Here is a 14,691-nt window from a genome sequence, read left to right as displayed (position 1 = left end):
TAGTGACTGTAGTGTCATGGATTCAAGTGACCAATTTATTATTATTTTTTATCTTGAGAGGTTATTATCAGGGGTTTGTGTGGAGTGAGGAAACTTGCCCAACATTTGGCCCCACCGGGAATCGAACCCAGGTCTCTCGCTTTGCGAGGCGAGCGCTGTACGCTACCGGACTCCCCAAGTTAAGCACTCGGAGACGTACGTTACCCTCCTGAAGGTTCTTACCCGTCTGTGAGTTTCCTCGTCAAAAGAAACCACTGATTCGCATCAATGGCCGTGAAGTGTAGTGACTGTTTTTTGTAGCAAGACAAAGCAACCAATTTCAGCACAGCAAGGCCGCCACATAGCCAGGAGGTATTAGTGCACGTATCTGGACGATTTGCGCACAGGACACCACGGAAGAAACTCTACACATGGAAACCCCAGAGAGTGATTGTTGGAATGGAATACGCTCTCTCTCTCTCTCTCTCTCTTTCTCTCTCTCCCCCTCCCCCTGGAGGACGCCCCCTGCTCGCCTAATTCCACAGAGTATTAGGCGCAGGTTGGGCGAGAGCCAAGACTTGGGGTGGGGGGGGAGCCCAGAGTGTGTGTTGGGATAACTGCTGGAGTCTAACCAGCTAAACCCACACATAGCTCGGCCATTGGGAGAGAGAGGGAGAGCGCCGTCTGGCCAAGCTTTCCTGTCCAGCCAAGACCACCCTCCCCGTTAGTTAGGGCTTTGGCTGTGGGGTTAACAGTGCTGAGGGGGAGGATTCCCTGCCCCCAGTGACTGGTCCGCAGAGCGGTTAAGGATGTGGGAACGAGATAAGAACCCAAAAGGGAGTTAGCTTTGGGCTACGGTTGGATGAGGAGAAACATTTTTACACGGAGAGCCGTTACTGTCTGGAACGCACGGCCTGGAAGACTGGTGTGAAACAAACTCATTAGCAACTTTCGATAGGGAACTGGACAGGGACTTGAAAAGGAAAAGCTTGCGAGGATGTGGGGAAAGAGCGGGGGGAGTGGGACTGATTGGGCACAGAGCCGGCACAGGCGCGGTGGGCCGAATGGCCTCCTTCTGTGCTGTAAGGTAACAGCAACAACAACAACCTGAACTTATACAGCACTCTCCACACAGGGCAGCGTCTCAGAGCTTAACAGTGGCGGAGCCTGACTCCGAGCCGAAGGGGGAGGTGGTTCTTAAACATGGTCGAAGAGGAAGGGCTTTCAGGCGGGACTTGAAAGAGGGCAGTGAGGGGGCGAGGCGGAGGGGCTGAGGGAGAGCGTTCCAGAGTTTCGGGGCTTAGCAGCTGAAAGCGCGACCTCCGATGGTGGGGGCGGAGGGCACGAGGGAACGAGCAGGAGGCCGGTCGGTGCTGGTGACACCGGGTGGTGGATTGGGGGGAGCGAGGAGGTCCGAGAGGGAGGGAGGGAGGGAGGTGCCGGGGAGTGAAGGGGTTTGAACACGAGTGGGAGAGGATCCTGAAGTCGATCCGTTGGGTGATGGGGAGCCCGGGCCGGAGCTGGCGAGATGGGGGGAGACGGAGTTTGATCCGGGTCAGTCTGCGGGCGGCGGAGCTCCGAATGAGCCGGAGCTTTGGAATGGTGGAGCTGGGATTGGTGTTAATGGAGTTGGCTCAGCACAGATGATCCGAACGTCTGCCTTTTGTGCTGTAAAGAACCTCTGTGGTTCCAGGAGAGAGATCGATGGCTTGTGAGACACCTTCCACCGTCAGCTCAGAAAAATGTGCGGTGTTTGGTGACCTCTAATGGTCAGTCACATTCACTTCACTTTCATCCGCAACATCCCCGGAGATCACACGGACCGACTCCGTAATAGCATCAACTATCGCGGCTTCGAGACGTCTCAAAGCGCTTCCCGGAACATACTGTAAAGTGCAGTGACTGTGTATTTTGCGGGCGAACCCCGGCAGCCAATTGCACACAGCAGCGTCCCCACAATCAGCCGTGAATTTCAGTGACCAATTTATTATTAGTAGTTATTTGTTTGTTTGTTTGTTTGTTTGTTTATTTCAGCGCCTTATCACGTGGTTGGAGACGTCTCGAAGCGCTTCCCAAAATACACAGCCACTACACTTTACAGTATATCCTGTGAAGCGCTTTTGGACGTTCTCAACGACAGCGACAGCAACAGAATGACACTCGAATTGCGCCTTTCACATCGGGAGGACGTCCCAAGGCATTGGATGCGATAAAGAGCTGTATCAGATGCGCGGAATATTATTATTATTATTATTATTGGGTTATTGGAAAGGAAAAGGGAGTTTTATTCCGGTGTCCCGGCCGATAATCTGTTGCGTGGCTTTCTCTGCCTTCCCAGCAATGTACCGTAAAGCTCCTCGAGACATTTCAGTGCTGTCGACTTGACATCTGCACACGTCGTCTCTCAAATAACGAACGGGAAAATATAATAACAATAATAATAATAATCCTCGCGTTTGATACAGCCTTCGAGACGTCTCAAAGCGCTTCTCAGAACATACTGTCAAGCGTAGTGACTGCGTGCTTTGAGGGCGAGACACGGCAGGCAAATGCGCACAGTAGCGTCCCCGCAAACAGTCGCGGTTTGGAGCGACCAATTTTATTACCATTTTTTTTCCTGAGGGTTTATTATAAGGCGTGTGCGTGGAGTAAGGAAATTAAACCCAGGTCCTCTCGCTTGGCGAGGCGAGGTCTCTAACCCCCCTACACCCCCCCCCCCCCCCCACCTGAGCTACAGGACTCCTCGAGTACGAATGCGAATAATAATAATAATAATCATCAAGAAAATTCCAAGCAGATTCCGATGCTGAAACGAGAGGCTGTTTGCTGCTGCGGGGATTGGGGCAAAGCGGAGAGCCTTCAGTCTGCTCTGTCCAGTTTACAGTGAGATTCACTGAGAAAAACCGGTTTAAATTTGCCCCTCTCTCTCCCTCTCTCTCTCTCTCTCTCGATCGAGGACGGCGGCTGCTGTTGCTCAGTGCAGCTGCTGGAGGGCGCCACCTCGCGCCGCACCCTCCAACCCTCGAGGATAAAATTCATCCTTGTGTTCGTTACAGAGCCTTTACCATGTCGTTGGAACAACAACAACTTGCATTTATATCACCCCCCCCCCCTTTCACGCGGGGTAGCGTCCCGGAGCGCTTGACAGCCGGAGAGAGAGAGAGAGAGAGAGAGAGGGGGGGGGGGGTGGGGGCGGGGGGCAGGTGGGGGAGGTGACCGTAAACACGGTCAAAAAAGGAAGGTCTCTAGACGAGATTTGAAAGTGGGGAGAGGAGAGAGGTGGGGGGGGAGAGGGGGGGGGAGGGAGTGGAGGAGGGAAGGGAAGGGGCCGAGGGGAAGGGATTGAGAGAGAGAGTTCCAGGGTTTCGGGGCGACGAGTGTGTTTTTTTTGGGTCTGACACACGCAGAAACCCATCACCGTTGCTTGAGGGTCTCCAAACCCAACTGAGGATTCCCCGCATCCCACATACACCTGGAAACCCCAGAATGGAATGCGCTCTCTCTCTCTCTCTCTCTCTCTCTCTCGAGGGACGTCCCTCTGCTCACCTAATTCCGGAGAGTATTAGGCAGAGGTTGGCGAGAGCCAAGGTTTGGAGGGGGAGCCCAGAGTGTGCGTTGGGGTAATTGCTGGAGTCTAACCAGCTAAACCCACATAGCTTGGCCATTGAGAGAGAGGGAGAGAGAGAGAGAGAGCGCTTCTGGCTAAGCTTTCCCGCTGCCTGTCCAGCCAGGAACCCCCTCCCCGTTAGGGCTTTGGTTGTAGGGTTAACAGAGCTGAGTGGCAATCTCAAGGGTCACACTCACCGCGTCACACTGGGAATCTCAAGGGCAACTATTGGCCTTCGCAAACCCGGGGGGAGCGCGAATGATGAGGGTCCACACGGCCGATGGAGGTGGGACAAGGGGCAGCATTTTTGGGGGTGGAGGATGGGGGGGCCAAGGGGTCAGATCAGAACCTGGGGCAGATTTATTGCAAGGAGAGAATCTGTGTGTGGCTGAATGCACGTGTACAGAGAATCACAGAATCTTACAGCACAGAAGGAGGCCATTCAGCCCATCGCGCCTATGCCAGCTCTTTGGAAGAGCCACCAGTCCCATTCCCCCGTTCGTACCCCAACTAGCCCCACTCCCCCACTCTTATCCCAACTAGCCCACTCCCCACTCTCACCCCAACTAGCCCCACTCCCCCACTCTCACCCCAACTAGCCCCACTCCCCGCTCTTACCCCACAGCCCTGCAAGTTTTCCTTTTCGAGTGCCTATTTAATTCTCTTTTGATAGTTGTTATTGAATCTGTTGCCACCGACCTTTCAGGCCGTGCACTCCAGAATGTGTATATATATATGTGTGTGTGTGTATGCGTATGTATGTAAGTGTATGTGTGTGTGTATGTGTGTGTGTATGTGTATGTGCATGCATATCTCTTCAACCATGCCTATGGTCACCTTCCCTCTTTCCTCGGCTCAGCGTCAAGCCCACAAACACACAGTCACTTCACTTTACAGTGTATCCTGTGAAGCGCTTTCAGACGTCTCGACGACGTGATAAGGCGCTGTGTCAAATGTCAGGATTATTATTATTAATCAGCTCAGTCAGTGTTAATCGCTCCAAGACGCTGCCCTGTGTGAAGGGCGCCGTGTAAATGCAAGTGTGTGTGTGTGTTTGAGTGAGTGTGAGCGAGTGCAAGTGTGAGTGCATTTGAGTGTGAGTGTGAGCGTGTGTAAAGCCAGCAGTGAAACTCACCCCTTTGCCCCATCTCCCATTAGCTGCCACGAGGGGCAGTCACACTCACGGGCTCCTCCAATTGGCCTCAAAAAGACATGGCCGGTCCCTTTCTGTCCTAAAAACATCTTTAAAAGAATCCTAAACATCCTGACAAGTCTCGGTGGGTTTAACCCTTAACATTGATCCAGAATCAAGAAACTTTACTGTGTCTCTAACCCTGACCCGGGAGTGTGGACACACAGCGTAGAGGAGCTTTACTGTCTCTAACCCTGACCCGGGAGTGTGGACACACAGTGTAGAGGGAGTGTTACTGAGTCTCTAACCCTGACCCGGGAGTGTGGACACACAGTGTAGAGGAGCTTTACTGTCTCTAACCCTGACCCGGGAGTGTGGACACACAGTGTAGAGGAGCTTCACTGTGTCTCTAACCCTGACCTGGGAGTGTGGACACACAGTGTAGAGGGAGCTTCACTGTGTCTCTAACCCTGACCTGGGAGTGTGGACACACAGTGTAGAGGAGCGTTACTGTGTCTCTAACCCTGACCTGGGAGTGTGGACACACAGTGTAGAGGGAGCGTTACTGTGTCTCTAACCCTGACCTGGGAGTGTGGACGCACAGTGTAGAGGGAGCTTTACTGTGTCTCAAACCCTATCACCTTGAAGAGCTTACGATGATGATAAAACAAAGTCATAGACAACAACAGAGAGAGGTCAGTGCAGGTTGGGACCCGCTTTCTGTTAACCGGTTGCTTTGATTGAGTTACGTTGTGTTTTGGATGGAACCGGGTCCTGAATAGCAATGAGGCTCATGATCTCACTTATGGCCATTGGGGCGAAACCACATGCACTGCGGAGCACAGAACAACAGCGACGACGCAGATTAAAGCTTTGCGCTTGACTCCATCACTGGGTCGTTCTGTTCTCTTGACTCACTTTAAAGCCTTTTATTTTCCGCCAACCCCCCCCCCCTCCCCACTCCTTCTCTCCTCCCCCTCCACTCTCTCTCTCTCTCTCGGGTTCGTTCCCATCAATTCTCTGCGGAACAGAAGTTTGGCAACCGCGAGGGTTTGCTCTCTAACTTCTTACGATGTCCTAACGTGCCGAGAGGGAAGCAGAGAAACTTAGTGGAGCGGAACGACCAAGGAATCTAACTGGAGTGGGGGGGGTGGGGGGTGTGTGGGGCTGGTTTGTGTGTGTGTGTGTGTGCGTGTGAGGCAGAGAGAGAGAGAGGGTGGTGGGTGGGTGGGGGGGGGGGGATGGAGTCCGATGAGGTCCCAGTTAATATGTAATATTTACTCCTAATGAATGACTAGGCCATCAACCCCTGTAATGAAACCCATGTGAGCAGAACACATAAAGTCCCGGCAGCTGTGTTTAACAGCGCTCTTAAAATTGGAAGCGATTTTGTTCTCTGCAATTTTCTCAAACGTGTCCCGCTGTTTGCTGACTTCTCTCGCCCCCCCCCCACCATCCGCCAACCACCCACCCCCCCCAAACCGCCCCCCACTCTCTGCCTCCCCCCCTCTACCCCCAATAAATCACTGGTGTGGAGACAGGAAGCAAATACCCACTCGCTCTCTGGAACATTTCTCGAAATTTTTCGAGTCTTCCCCCCCCCCCCCCCCCCACCCCATCCCCACCCCCCATCCCCTCGCCTCGCCTCGCAAGCGAGAGGACCTGGGTTTGATTCCCGGGCGAGTCCTTAGGCAAGTTTTCTTACTCCATACACACACACACAGACACAGACACACACACACACACACACACAGACACAGACACAGATGCAGACACACACACAGATACAGACACACACACACACATACACATACACACACACACACACACACACCATACACACCACACATACACCACACACACACACACACACACACACCATACACACACATACACGCTGTTTTCCAGCAGTAAGTAGGAACCTGATTGTTAGTCGATTGGTGGATCACTTTCGGGGGGTAATAACCCCTCCCCACCCCCCCCCAACCCCCCAAAAAAAATATGGTCACTCAATCCACCAATGTTTGTGGGGACGCTGCTGTGCACACTCACACACACACACATACACATACACACACGCATACACTCACACACACACATACGCACACACACATACACACACGCATACACTCACACACACAGACCCACGCACACACACATACACACATGCACTCCCGCACACACACGCACACACACACACACACACACAAACACACACAGACACGCACGCACACACTCACACGCGCACCCACGCACGCACGCGCGCAACACGCGATCTGTCGACCGGGACGGTTTGCGAAGAGCGAGGGCCAAAAATAGCAAAGGACTCCCATCTGCGACGTTGAAAGATAATTCTTTAATGAGGAACCAGTAAAAAAAACCAACGTTAATTAAGTGTCTCCGAATTTACACAGAGCTGCAAATACTGCGTAGTTAGCGACCTGCGAGGCAGTGATTAATGGCGGTGCTTCTGCCTCTCACAGACTTTAATCCAACCTCGAAACCAGAACCAGAGGGACGATGGTCTCTCTCCTCCCGTTTCCTCTCGCGGGGTCCGAGACACCAGGACGACCCGCTGTAACACAGCGCTCTTCGCACGGGATGGCGTCTCGTAGCGCTTAACGGTGGCGTAACCGAGGGAGGGAGGGAGGGAGGGAGGGATGGAGGGAGGGAGGGAGGGAGGGAGGAGGTGACCGTAAGCAATGACGAAGAGGAAGGTCTTCAGGTGTGATCTAAATGAGGTAGGGAGGGGATGATTTCCAGACAGACACCAGGAATTTGGGGGGGGGGGGGTTGGGGGAGGAGGAGGGTGGGGGATGGAAAGGGGGCATGGGGTTGGGGGGGGGATTCCGTTCCACTATCGCCGGCCGCGCTTTCAGCCACTAAACGCCACAAAACTCTGGAACACTTTGCCTCTATCCCTCCGCCTCACCCCCTTCCTCCCCCCCCCGGCCGGGGATCGTTGCTCCAACATTGTCAAGGGTCCCCGGGGTGAGGGGAGTGGGGTGGGGGGGGGCTGCCCTACACCAGGAGTGCTGTGTTGTCTGATTTTCGTTGGGGGGAAGGTGAAGGTAAAGTCACTACACTTTACAGTGTGTGCTGTGAAGCACTTTGAGACGTGGTCCGGCGCTGTATCAAAAGGAGAGATGGTGGAGAGGCTTAGGGTTTGGGGGGGGGGGGGGGGGGAGGGGAGGGGGGCAAAACATACGCACACGTCTCCAAACACGTCACAGGGGTCACTGTAAAGTGTAGTGACTGTGCGTTTGGAAGTAGACCGGGATGAAACAAAATGGAACCTTCACCAATTGAGCCACGGGTTGGGGGTTAGGGGTTGGGGGGTTGGAGGGGGGAATTTCAGGTTCACTTTGATTCTCAGATCTCTGTTCCCCCCTCCCCACACCCCTCCCCCCCCCCCCCACTCCCCCCAATTTGTCGATGGGAAAAACTCCGGACGCACATGGAAAACTGATGGAGTCTCAGGTCCCCAAATACCACTCAATGTATCACCTCAGTCAGGTGAACACTGCCATCCTCTGGTCATTAGTATTGGAGCCATTGCCGTGTCCAACAATCTCCCAATCCTAACGCTGATCTCCCCCACTTCCCCCCCCCCCCCCCCCCCACACCGCACTGTAACACTCTCTGGTACACCCCCGTCCCCCCACTGTAACTCTCTCTGAAACAGGGAGCGAGCACCAGCACAGACACGATGGGGAGCGAGAGTAGAGGAGGAATGGGGTTAGAGTAGAGAGCTCCAGTGGGGGACGAGAGCGGGGGAATGGGGTTAGAGTAGAGAGCTCCAGTGGGGGAAGAGAGCAGGGGAATGGGGTTAGAGTAGAGAGCTCCAGTGGGGGACGAGAGCGGGGGAATGGGGTTAGAGTAGAGAAGCTCCAGTGGGGGACGAGAGCGGGGGAATGGGGTTAGAGTAGAGAGCTCCAGTGGGATGGGCGGGGGGGAGCGAGCACCAACACAGTGGGGTGTAACCCCCCCTTTAACGAGACGCATTTCTGGGTTCAATTTGCAGACAAACAAGGACGGCCGCGGCTGCGGGAGAAGGAAACCTCGCGAACGCCACGGCACAAAGTCCTCTTCCGTGTGAGCGAAATTAATTAAATTCCTAACATTAAATCCGCCGCCATAACTCAACAACAGACATAACAAACGAGGCCTTTCTCTCCCCTCAGTGGGTTTTAATTATTTTTTCTCGCTTCCCACTCCTTCGGAAGAAGCGCTGCCCTCTCAGCCCCCCCCCCTCTCCCCCCCCCCACCCCCCACCCCCCCGGGCCGCGAAAAACGGCACTAACTCGTGCAATATTTTACTCGTCGGTGAAATCGTTCGGAACGCTGCTTCCCCGATTGTTTTACAATGCGAGAGAAAGCGATCGGAGGTTTATTAGATAGTCACCGACTCGGGCAACGGCGCAAAACGTTAAATAAAGGCGTTCGCTTCCCTCGCTGTGTCCTCCCTCCCTCCCTCCCTCCCTCGCTGCTGGTATTTAGATTTCAGGATCCTCTCCAGTTGTTGTTGCTGCTCTCTCCCCCCCCCACCCCTTCCCTTCTCTCCCCCCCACCCCCCCCCCAAACCCCCCACACTCCCCCACCAAATCCGCAGAGTGTTTGTATCGCTGATAATAATAATTTTGCGTTCGATGCGGAGTCCTATGGCCTCGTCGAGACGCCTCAAAGCGCTTCACTGGATTTTTTTCGGGGACGTTTTGATTTGGTGGGTGGAGGCAGCAATCGATTTGCGCCCCGTGACGTCCCACAAAGAGCCTTGGAGTGAGTGACTGACCTTATCCCGGGGGTGGGGGGGGGTGAGGGGGTGAGGGGGGTGGGGGTGAGACCTGTTGGCCAGGACACTGGGGATAGAGAAACTCTCTTCTCTATTCCTCGCAGGATCTTTAACGTCCACCTGGACAGGGCACGGATGGGGCAGGACGTTTCCCCCTCTTCTTTCCCCCTCCTCTCTTGTACCCACTTCCTTTCCAATGCAAGTTGTTGTCGTCGTTGTTTATTAGGTACCCACTTGCATAGATGAGAGGCAGCCAATACATTTTTTTGGGTCTGACACACGCAGAAACCCATCACCGTTGCTTGAGGGTCTCCAAACCCAACTGAGGATTCCCCGCATCCCACATACACCTGGAAACCCCAGAATGGAATGCGCTCTTTCTCTCTCTCTCTCTCTCTCTCTCTCTCTCCCTCTCCCTGGAGGGACGCCTCCTGCTCACCTAATTCTGGAAAGTATTAGGCGCAGGTTGGCAAGAGCCAAGGCTTGGGGCGGTGGGGGGGGGCAGCCCAGAGTGTGTGTTGGGGTAACCGCTGGGGTCTAACCATCTGAAACCAACACAGAACCACATAAAATGCCTCATTAAATGTAATTTCCTGTTCACTGACCCCCATAGCAGTAAGTGGGAGCAGGAGATCAGGGAAAGGAAAGGGTTGAAGGAAATGGGTAGACAGATTGGAGTCCAATGGAGCTTTGACCTCCAATGACCTCTCTCAGGACAGCCAGCCACGATGTCTCGAAATGAAAGGTACAGAAAGATTGATGAGTATTATCAATTCCTTGAGGGACAAGGAGTGACTTTGTACCTTCTTGTCAGGCGCTGACAGCATCAGCATCCGAGGCCGCACTCTCCACCTCTCAAAGCCATCAGGAACCTCGGGGTTCTGTTCGACCCTGAGCTGTCCTTTCTCCCTCATATCCGCACCACAACTGGCACCGCCTTCCATCACCTCCGGAATATTGCCAGACTACGGCACTACCTCACCCCTCACGCGGCTGAAACTCTGGTCCACACCTTTATCCCCTCAAGGCCGGACTATGGGAACTCTCTCCTCTCGGCCTTCCCGGCCCTCCCTCCACACTGCAGGTCATTCAGAACTCTGCAGTCCGTGTACTGTCCCGCACCACATCGCCCTCACCCTCGCCCTCACCCTCACCCTCGCCCTCACCCTCACCCTCGCCCTCGCCCTCGCTCGCCTCCACTGCTCCGCATCCCCCAGAGGATCGAATTCAAGATCCTCATCCTCACCTACAAGGCCATTCACGGCCTCGCTCCCTCCTACCTCTCCGACCTACTATTCCCCTACCTACCCGCCCGTACCCTCCGTTCCTCTGGCTCCGGTCTGCACCACGTCCCCCGCCCCAACCGCCCTACCATCGGTGGCCTTCAGCCTCTCAGCCCCGAGGCTCTGGAACTCTATCCCCAGTGCCTTCGCCGCTTCCTCCCTTTCCTCCTTCAAGGCCGGTCTCAAGACCTTTCTCTTTGACCTTCAGCCTTCAGCTCCCCTCTCGACTCTCTACCCCCTCCTCGCTCCCTCCCTTCCCTCCCCTCACCCTGACCATTTTCCCCGCAAGGCTCTGGTCCTGACCCAACTGTACAGCGCCTTGGGACGTCCTCCCGACGTGAAAGGCGCTCTATAAATGGAATCTTGTTGTTGTTGTTGTTGTAAGTACGAGCCCCACCGACGTGAGCTGGGGACATCCCAGAAGGTGAGACCACAAGGTGCCCAACAGAGTTAAGAGAAGCTACGCTGGAACGATACCCGTGGAGTCCTGGAGCTCAGTGGTTAGAGCTCTCGCCTCGCAAGCGAGAGGACCCGGGTTCGATTCCTGGGCAGAGCGAAACCTTAGGCAAGTTTCCTGACTCCACACACACACGCACACGCACAAACGCACACACACACACACGCACACACACACACACGCGCACACACGCACACACACACGCACAAACGCACACACGCACAAACGCACACACACACGCGCACACACACACACGTGCACACACACGCGCACACACACACGCGCGCGCGCCTCTGTTTACCGGCATTAAGGAGGAACCCGGTTGTTAGTTGATTGTCCAATCGCTCTCTGGGGGTAATAATAATCCTTTAAGAAATATATATAAGAATTTGGTCACTCAATCCACGACTGTTTGGGACACTGCTGCGCCCAATTGGCTGCCGGGTTCCGCCCGGTATCACCGTGCGAAGCGCTTCGAGACGTCTGAACCTCGTGCCGAGACGAGGATCATTATGATTAATAACGTAGCCGTAGTAGTAGTAGTTGTTCAGCATTTGGTGGTAAGTCCCGACGTCTGTGTCCCTTTGAGTCTCACAGCTCTGCGGAGCGCCGCAGTACCTCCACCTGTCCACCAGGGGGGTGAGGTGGGCACCGCTGGAGGGCGACCGTCAGGTAAACAGCGCCGCCCTCTGGCGGTCAGCGGTCACTGCCCCACAGGTGGTCTCTCAATGCCACAAAGAACCTCATAAAATTTATCTGATTGAAAACTATGTGATTTTTCAATTAAAAAAAACGTGAAGTTCAGACCTCAGTTTACTGCTGTAGGTCCCGGCGCACTCTCAACCCCGAGTCAGGAGTTTGTGGGTTCAAGCCCCCACCCCCCCTTCCCCCCACCCCTCCCCAAGTTAGTTTGTAGATTCCTGTAGCTCAGCGGTTGGACCCCTCGCGAGCGAGAGGACCCGCGTTCGATTCCCGGGCGCGTCAGGGCAAAGCGTTGGGCAGGTTTCCTCACTCCTCACGCCTCTGTTTACCATCAGTTAGTAGGAACCCGGCTGTTGGTCAATTGGCGGATCACTTTTCCGGGGCTAATAATCCCTGAAAAATAATAATAACTTGTTCACTTTAACCCACCGCTGTTTGTGGGGGACGCCCCTGTGCGCAATTGGCTGCCGCGCTTCGCCCACAAAATATATAGTCGATTCACTTTACAGCGTATCCTGTGAAGCGCTTTGAGACGTCTCGAAGCCGTGATCAAATGCAAAGATTATTATTATTATTAGTAGTAGTAGTAGTATTATTATCGGAAGTTGACCACGAGGGACTTTGAGCTCCCAGTCCAGATTGACACTCCAGCGCAGCGCTGAGGGGAGAGTCGCAAGATCGGAGGTGCCGTCCTTCGGATAAGATGTTAAACTTTGCTGAAGCTTTCTCTGCCTATTCAGGTGGAAGATCCTACGACGCTACTTGATAAGAGAAAGGGGTTCCTCTCTCTCTCTCCCGGTGTCCCGGACAACAATACGGCAGATTCGAATTGCTCACTCCCTTCAAGGCCGTTTGCAAGGCATTGCTGTGCGCACATTGTACACCTACAAAGTCCACAGTCACTACTTTTTACAGTCAATATTGTGAAGTGCTTTGACCCTCCAAACCCAACTGAGAATTCTCTGTCTCCCACCAACACATGGAAACCCCAGAGATAGATTGTCGGGATGGAATGCACTCACTCTCTCTCTCTCTCTCTCTCTCTCTCTGGAGGGACCCCCCCCCCCCCCCCCCGCTCACCTAATTCCGGAGACTATTAGGCGCGGGTTGGGCGAGAGCCAAGGCTTGAGCCCAGAGTGTGTGTTGGGATACACGAGTGGGAGGATTCCCTGCCCCCCCCCCCCAGTGGCTGGACACACGGTCCTGATTGAAAGGCGCTGCATCAAAGCCTTATCGTTTTTGTCTAAAAAATTATTTGAATTATTTATTCTACATTCAGTGAAACAGGAAGTTGACAGTGTGTGGCATTGTGGCTTCCTGTTGGTCTTCGAGCTTTTCGGGGGTATGTGGGCAATCGATTTGTTGCTTTGCGGCGGTTGCTTCTGTCGAGAGTTTTGAGAGCGAGACTCAGGATTGCAATGTGGTGACTCAGTGTTTCTGTTAATCGGCTCAACTTCACTTCCTTTATTGTGAACACTTCAAAATTGTCTCAACTTTTTGTGCTCATCCTGACCTGAGAGATGATGGTGCAATACGGATTAGAGACTCAGTAAAGCTCCTCTACACTGTGCGTCCGTCCACACTCCCAGGTCAGGGTTACAGACACAGTAACGCTCCTCTACACTGTGTGTCCGTCCACACTCCCGGGTCAGGGTTTGAGACACAGTAACGCTCCTCTACACTGTGTGTCCACACTCCCGGGTCAGGGTTAGAGATACTGTGAAGCTCTCTACACTGTGTGTCCGTCCACACTCCCGGGTCAGGGTTAGAGACACAGTAAAGCTCCTCTACACTGTGTGTCCACACTCCCAGGTCAGGGTTAGAGACACAGTAAAGCTCCTCTACACTGTGCGTCCACACTCCCGGGTCAGGGTTAGAGACACAGTAAAGCTCCTCTACACTGTGTGTCCACACTCCCAGGTCAGGGTTAGAGACACAGTAAAGCTCCTCTACACTGTGTGTCCACACTCCCAGGTCAGGGTTAGAGACACAGTAAAGCTCCTCTACACTGTGCGTCCACACTCCCAGGTCAGGGTTAGAGACACAGTAAAGCTCCTCTACACTGTGTGTCCACACTCCCAGGTCAGGGTTAGAGACACAGTAACGCTCCTCTACACTGTGTGTCCACACTCCCAGGTCAGGGTTAGAGACACAGTAAAGCTCCTCTACACTGTGCGTCCACACTCCCAGGTCAGGGTTAGAGACACAGTAAAGCTCCTCTACACTGTGCATCTTCCACACTCCCAGGTCAGGGTTAGAGACACAGTAAAGCTCCTCTACACTGTGTGTCCACACTCCCAGGTCAGGGTTAGAGACACAGTAAAGCTCCTCTACACTGTGTGTCCACACTCCCAGGTCAGGGTTACAGACACAGTAACGCTCCCTCTACACTGTGCGTCCACACTCCCGGGTCAGGGTTAGAGACACAGTAAAGCTCCTCTACACTGTGTGTCCACACTCCCGGGTCAGGGTTTGAGATACAGTAAAGCTCCTCTACACTGTGTGTCCACACTCCCAGGTCAGGGTTAGAGACACAGTAAAGCTCTCCCTCTACACTGTGTGTCCACACTCCCAGGTCAGGGTTAGAGACACAGTAACACTCCCTCTACACTGTGCGCCCACACTCCCGGGTCAGGGTTACAGACACAGTAACGCTCCCAACATTGACAGAGGTGCCTTCTTAACCTTCGGATGAGACGTTAGACCGAGTTCCCGGTCAATGTTTGTTCAGGTCAAGAC

This window comes from Callorhinchus milii, unplaced genomic scaffold (assembly GCF_018977255.1).
Source record: "Callorhinchus milii isolate IMCB2004 unplaced genomic scaffold, IMCB_Cmil_1.0 Scaffold27, whole genome shotgun sequence".
NCBI classification, from domain to species: Eukaryota; Metazoa; Chordata; class Chondrichthyes; order Chimaeriformes; family Callorhinchidae; genus Callorhinchus; species Callorhinchus milii.
This window is presented reverse-complemented; position numbering follows the sequence as displayed.